Here is a 7,740-nt window from a genome sequence, read left to right on the forward strand (position 1 = left end):
CACATGTCAGGAGGCAAATAGACTGGTGCCGCCAGGGGGAATCAAAGCTATGGGTGAAAATAGAACAAACTAATACAAAGGTACCATTATCTAGGGCATTATGGTGTTATGAGAGTTTACCGACAGAATTAAAAGCACACCAATTAATTGGGACAACTTTAAGAATATGCTCTCAAATATGTTTTCAAAAGGACTTTACTTCACATGACTCTCCTCTATATCCTATAATAGGGAACCCGAGATTCACCATGGGAATGGAAGCACAGCCATTTAGGAATCTAGATAAAGCAGGATACTTTCAGGCATCCCACTTTGTGAGAAATAATAAATGGCCAACAATGGAGATATTAATGGAGGAGGAAGGGGAATTTAGACTTCCCTTTTGGAATGCACTCCAACTTTCTCACTTTTTGGGATCTATCCCCAATCCAAAGAAGTATAACCGTCAGCTTACAATGCTGGAAGAATATTGTAGTGAGTCAGAGAATATATCCCATATGTTAGCAAAAATATATTCCTTGATAAATACCCCTAAAGCAGGACACCATTTATCTTATATTGAGAGATGGGAAAGGGAATTATCTTGTACCTTCTCCACAGAGCAGAGACAACAGATGGTTGATCTTGCTTTTAAATCATCTATATGTACTAAATATCAGGAATTAAATTTCAAAATCTTGACAAGGTGGTACTATACACCATATAAACTACATAAAATAGCAATAAATAATTCGGATAGATGTTGGAGATGCTCGGTGGAAGAGGGTACATTAATACATATTTTTTGGTCATGCCCTAAACTATCAAATTATTGGGGGAAGGTCAGAGAGATAATGCAAAAGTTTTCAGAATTTGAGATCCCGGAAAACCCTGGGTTCTTTCTTTTACAACTTAGCGGATACCAGGGAAGAAATACAGGAGATCGTTACTATGCCATATGGCAAATGCTGCCCGAGCCTGTATCCCCCTGGGGTGGAAAAAGCAGGAACCCCCAACAATTAATTGCTGGATAGGTAAAATAGAAGAAATAAATAGAATGGAGGATCTGGTTCTGACAGGTCAACATAAGAGGGAAAAATATTTAGAAACATGGGGAGTATGGAACAGGTTTTTAGTAATGAACCAGGGGATGGACAGACCGGATCAGGATATATTGGATGTCGGAGAGATTTAGTAAATAAAGAAATAATACGGAGATGGGGGAGGAGGAAACTTATGTGTTTTTGTTTTCCCTTTTTTTTTTTTTTTTTTTTTTGTTTTGGGTGGGGTTGATTTGAGTTAGAAAAGAAAGGGAAGGAGATGAATAGCTATTTAACACATAGGATAGCTGGGAGATATGGGAAGCAAGAATGTGAGGGGTGTATTGATCCTATGTCTTCTTGTTATGATGAATTTGTTATCCTACCCGAAAACTTCAATAAAAATTATATTTGAAAAAAAAAAAAAAAAGACTATGCTGCAATCAGAGAATGCTGGCAATTCACTCTCATTTACGACTGATTGCTGGTCAGGACAAACAGGATCACTAATGAGTCTTACATGCCACTTCATTGACAGCAGATGGACAAGAAGGCATTTGGTGTTGAATACAAAAGTGATCCAAGGATCCCACACTGGGGAGTACATTAGAGAAATGTTTCTAGGCATGCTAGAAAAATGGTGAATCACCAAAGACTGAGTGATGCTTGTGCTGCGAGACAGTGGAGCGAACACGGTTAAAGGTTTGAGACTTGCTGAAGTGTCGGACCTCAGTTGCATGGCACACACCCTCCAACTGGTGGTAAATGATGGTCTGTCAGACCAGAAAGCTTTGCTGGACATTATTAGCATTCTGAAGAAGTGTGCATGCCATTTCCACCATTCTGTTCTAGCCAAGCAGCGACTGAGGTGCATTCAGGAAGGCCTTGGCCTACCCAAAAACAACCTGATACAGGCTGTTCCAACACGATTGAACTCAACACTACACATGTTACAAAGGCTGCTGGAGCAGAAGCAAGCTCTCACTATATATTCCGGCAAATATGGACTTGGAGGACATTCTTGTCCTACTGCAGATCAGTGGGACATAGTAGCCAACATTATTGAGGCGCTCGTACCCATTGAGGAAGTGACACTGGAGGTGAGTCATTACGACTCATCAGTTTCCTCTGTGATCCCATGTCATGAGAGTCCTGAAGATGCTTCTTCAAAAGAATGAAGGACCCAACACATGTGGCATTAAAGCATATAGGCAGGCAATGAGGGACAGCCTCGCCAAATGGTTTGAGAAGCATGAGGAGAATAAAAATGTTGTGCTTGCATGTCTTTTGGATCCTCGATACAAGAACCATCCTTTCTCTTCTAATGATGTATTGGCCAAGGCAAAACAATGGCTGACAGAAGATATTTAACAGAAGGTGCAGGAGATTCCTCCTAGCAGTTTTGCACTGACTGCACTGCAATAGTGAATTAAAATTATTGCAGTGAGTGAGTCCACTACTGCAGCACTTTTTTATGGACAATCAGATGATGTGAAATGTCCCTGCAATTGAAGTTTTCCTATCAGTTTTCATGCAGTTAAGGTGTGAAGAACAAGGCCTTAATGTTTAAATTGTTAATAAATAAAGATTAACATGTTTATTAATTTATTTGTGTTGAAATTTGTGTTTATTTTGCAAAATTTTAAATGTGCCAAAATATCGGCCAATATCGGCTGATACCGATATATGATGGCCGAAATTTTGGTATCGGTATCGGCAACGAAAAACCGATATCGGTCGACCACTATGCCAAACCCTTAGCTTTATAGGCCCATTGAATTGTCTGAACAATCCATGCTGTGATAGTCCTGGATGAAGCATGCAAGCTCTTGTTCTTCCCATAGAAGAGGACAAACAGATAATCCGTTCAATGAAAAAGAGCTGTGGCTTCCTATCACGTACCTGGAGGTGAGCCTGAACGGTGAGGAAGGCCTCTCTTACGCCTCTGACTCGGGACCCCTGATAGTGCAGACAGGAGGTGCCATGTATAGAGTAGCACGAGTACCTGATGTAGCTGGAAGCAGGCTGATGTCCACAGACAGGGATAGCCGGGTAGGTCCAGAGCAGGTATGCAGGCAACTGGTGCTGGTGGCAGGAGCATAGTGAGACAAGCCGGGTCAGAAGCCAAACGGTCATACAGGAGCCAGAAGGAGCAGACTGGAGCGGAGGTCAAGGGACAAGCCGAGGTCGGTGCAGGCAGAGAGCAGAGGATAGTCAGGACAAGCCGGGTCTGGTACTGGTAAACAGGATACAGGTAGCAGGTTCAGGTCAACAAGGCTGAAGACAAAGCAGCACTGAACCTGTGTGCTGATCCAGCTTAAATAGTGCTCTTCCTTGATGAGAAGGGTGGAGCCAGGATTAGCCTGGAGTTTAACTCATCCTCTGCCAGAGCCTTTTTGACAAAACCTCTTCTTACATTGCCCCCTCCCAATGGGCAGCCTCCGGATGCCCAAACGGGCTAGTTTCTCAGGGTGATTACGTTTGAATGCTTGGATTAGGTCCTTTGCATGAATATTGGTTACTGGCTCCCAGGAATTATCTTCAGGTCCATAACCTTTCCATTTAATTAAGTATTGGACTAGGTTACCTCTTTTCCTGCAATCAATAATGGATTCTACTTCGAATTTCTCTTCTCCATCACTTAGCATGGGTTCAGGAGGCCCATTGATCTGTCCAGGGAAAGGGTCTGGAAATGTAGATTTCAGCAATGATACGTGGAAGACAGGGTGGATTTTAAAAGACTCAGGTAACAGTAATTCATCTAAAAATGGGGATATTGCTGCGCTAAAATGTAAAGATAAAAACATACATGAATAAAAAGTCAACAGACCAAATGAAAGCAGCCAGCACCTGATCTAGAATCAGAAATACCAGATCTAAATAGCAATATAGAATGGGATTGGTGCAGCGCTAACACAATTGAATCCACAGTCCATACAAATGTTCAAATGGATCAAATACAAAAGTGCAGTAAACAAAAGTTCATCAGAGAGTGCTCCAATAAAGAAGGGAAACTGTCCACCACTTCAAACTTGGAAAAAGCCCCGAGTGCAGGAACCGCCACCAAGATAATAAATGGCCTCTTACCAAATTGCAATGACCCCCATTACAAGGATCAAAGACAGCCTGTGTGATCAAATCAGTGCCCAGATCGACATGTATAGATTCCCAGTGTTCCCTCAGCAGCTCCGACCGGAACAAGTGAACATAAGGAAAAGAGGGACAACTCCAATAGTGAAGTACGTTCACAGGTTTATTCAGTAAAAGCAGAGTGGCAACTCACGTTTGCATGAAGAAATCACAGCATGTCTCGGAGCTATACTCTCAGAACCTTTGTTTCCAACCAATAAAATGGCCGCCGTGTCTCCTTGCTGGCCTCAGCACGACGAACCGCAGGCTCCTCCTCCGACCGGTTTCATCAACACGTGACTTCGTCAGGGGGTGTGGCCTATGGCAGAACGTCTTTCCTTATATGCTGGGTGAGACAGGGCGGAACTCGCTGCGTCCAATCCGGAGCCAGCAGGAAGAGGTCATCCCAAACCATCAACAGGAAGGAGACCAACGACCCGGAACAGGATGTGTGACCTTTGAATGTCAACATCCGGAGCTAAACCCGGAATTGGAGACCGCAAACAGCGATAAACCGATCAAATATTAACATGATTGCACAAGAGATATATGTGCCTTATATTTCAAAGGACTTCTAGTGCATATTTGATCTTAAGAAAGAAACCTTATTTAAAAGAGCTTCAAGGGGTGTGGTCTGGATATGGACGGCTGAGGTCGTGTTCTCCCCGAGCTCCGTACCAGCCCGACCTTTACCCGGCCGACGTTTACTGTAGACGCCCGGGATGAGATCAGCGAGGCGCAGGAGGACAAGGGGAGCAGCTGGCCTACCGAATACCCCTCGTCGGAACCCGGCCCGTGGCGATATTCAGCAATTCTTCTCGCCCACGCCGGCTCCCGCCACAGCAACGAACATGGCGGCTGCACGCTCTCCCTCGCTCCAGGATGCGAGCCCTCCCCCGGCATCACCGGCTTCCCCCGCTGCTTCGGAGTCCCTTTCAGACACTCCTGCCGCCTTTGGAGCACCGGGACCCAGCTCTTCTCAGCCTTCCACACGGGTTGAGGTGGACGCCGAACTCCGCGCCCTGCTGCGCGCTCTCCCCACAAGGGCCGACATCGAGGCAATAGTAGGCCGCCTGGAAGCGAAACACCAACGTGAGGTGACTGCAGTCCGGGCTGAGGTGCAGAGTGTGGCGGATCGGGTGACGGTGGGTGAGGGCACAGTGCAGGCCATGGATAGACGCCTGGCGTTGGTAGAAGCGGCGCAGAGGTCCCAGGAGGAAGTGACCATTGCCATGCAGATCCACATGGAGGATTTGGAGGACCGCAGCAGACGGAATAATGTCCGGATCAAGGGACTGCCCGAGGCCACGGGCGCGGATGACCTTCCAGCGACGGTCTCTGCGATTTTTGCACAGCTTTTGGGGGAAGCCTTACCCCCACGCATGGACTTTGACCGTTTACACAGGGCGCTTGGCCCCCGCTCCTCGGACCCGGACAGGCCGCGAGACGTATTGTGCCGCCTGCACAGGTTTGCCCACTGGGAACTCATCATCCGGAAGGCTTGGGATGTGGGCACCCTTGACTTTGATGGTGCAGCCCTTAAGCTGATGCCGGACCTGTCCAGGGCCACACTGTACCGCCGGGCCCTGTTGAGACCGCTGCTGGACTTGGCCCGCCGCAGCGGCGCCACCTACAGATGGGGCTACCCGCTCTCCGTCACCTTCCGCAAACCGAACTCTTCCTTCACACTCCGCTCCCAGGCAGAGCTCCCAGCACTCTTTGCCTTTCTGGAAGCTGAACCCATCCAGGTGCCCAACTGGCTCCTTTTGTTGCCTAGACCGTCGGATCGCAGGCCGCCTTCATCCGGGAACTTCCTTGGATCTCCCCGTCCTCAGCGGACTCGACGGAACTCCAGACCTCGAGCACCTGAGGCACACAGGGAGCCTTGACTGTCTGCACTCTCCGAACTCCGCTGCCTTTGAAGCCCTAGAATGTGCCGCTACCTGGCTGGACTGATCCCTGTTTTCTTCACTCCACCCCGCTGCCACCTACTTGGATCAGGTTTGCTTGTTGTGAGTGCCCCCCCCCTCCCCCCCCGTGACTGAGCTTTACCCCCCCGCGGATGGCCCTGCTGCCCCTGTCTGCCCAGATTGTCTCTGATGCCTTGCCAGGACTTAGGGTGGCCTCGATTGCTTTGCCCGCTATCCGCACTGTTGGCGGTGTTCCTGTCGGGGACCCCGCCTGGACTCGAACTGCAGACTTGAGGATTACCCTCCTCTCATCCCCCCCGCCACGTCCGCGATCTTCATGGGCATCCATTTTGCTGCTCCCGGGGTCCCGGGGGCTGATACCTGGGGAGGGACACCCGCGGGTTCCCTGTGTATTACGCTGGGTGGGGGGAGGGTGGGTGGGCCTCTTGTGAATCTTAGGGGGATATATATTGTTAGGGGTATTGTTTGATTGTTTCCCTGCTTTACTGTTTAGCTTGTTTTTTGCGTCTGCAGTCCCCGCGAGCCTTGGAGCTGGGCGATCGTTTGACTCCCAGTCTCCTGTGGGTCACTTGTGGGGGATGCGGACAGTTATGTTTGCACTACTTATTTTCTTGCATGCCGTTCACGTTACTGTGGGTTCTGCACATGCCTCTCAGGATTATCTGACTCCTCCCCTCTGCCTGATGTACTGTCCCTCTATCTTACTGTTTCTGACGTATTGACTTCCAGCACTGCCCGCAGGTATACCGGTCTCCGTCGCGGGGGTGCTCCTTTCCTTACACCTTTTGCTCTCCCTCCTGTTCACGTACATAGTGCTGGGTGGGTTGGGCGGATGGACTCGGGATCCCCTTTTTACTGCTTGGGCTGTCTCTTTCCAACTCTCGACCCCCAGTAGGTTGACGCCTGGTGAGCTTTCTCTTACCGGCGTTCGTGCAGTTGTTTCTGCTCTTTAGTTTTGCTGTTTCCTCCACTTTCTCTACTTCCTTTCTCTCCCTTCTTTGTCCCTCCTGCTTTGTTCTATCGTCTCTCACTCTTTCATCCTCCCTTTATCCTTCCCCTCCCTTCCTTCCTCCCCCCCCCCTTTTTTTTTTTGTTTGTTGCTGTTTGTGTGTGATTCCCGCTCCGTACGGGACCATGGACACCATCCGTGTAGTCTCCCTGAATGCCAAGGGGCTCAACGTCCCCGAAAAGCGGAAAGTCCTCCTCAATGAACTGCGCCGTAATAGGGCAGATGTGGCTTTCATTCAGGAGACCCACTTTCGGGACGATCGCCTTCCACTCCTCAAGAACCGTTTCTACCCCTTCACGTACCATGCCACCAATGCTGTGGCGAAATCCAAGGGAGTTTCCATCCTCCTCTCTGCCAAGGTTCCCTGGCATTGTGAGGGAACTGTGGTAGACCCTGCGGGCCGTTTCCTGTTCTTGAAGGGGACATTAGGCCCAGCCCGCCTTACCTTTGCATGCGTCTACGCCCCTAACGAGGGACAGGCCTCCTTCATGGCGAGCGTCTTGGAGAAGTTGACCGCATTTCAAGAGGGCCAGCTCATAGTGGGAGGGGACCTCAATATGCCCCTGGTGCCGACTGTTGATACCTCCTCTGGGACGTCCTCGATCCCCCACGGGCATCGGAAGAGGTTTTTGCAAGCTCTCCATGGAGCACA

This window comes from Pelophylax lessonae (assembly GCF_965119305.1).
Source record: "Pelophylax lessonae genome assembly, chromosome: 3".
NCBI classification, from domain to species: Eukaryota; Metazoa; Chordata; class Amphibia; order Anura; family Ranidae; genus Pelophylax; species Pelophylax lessonae.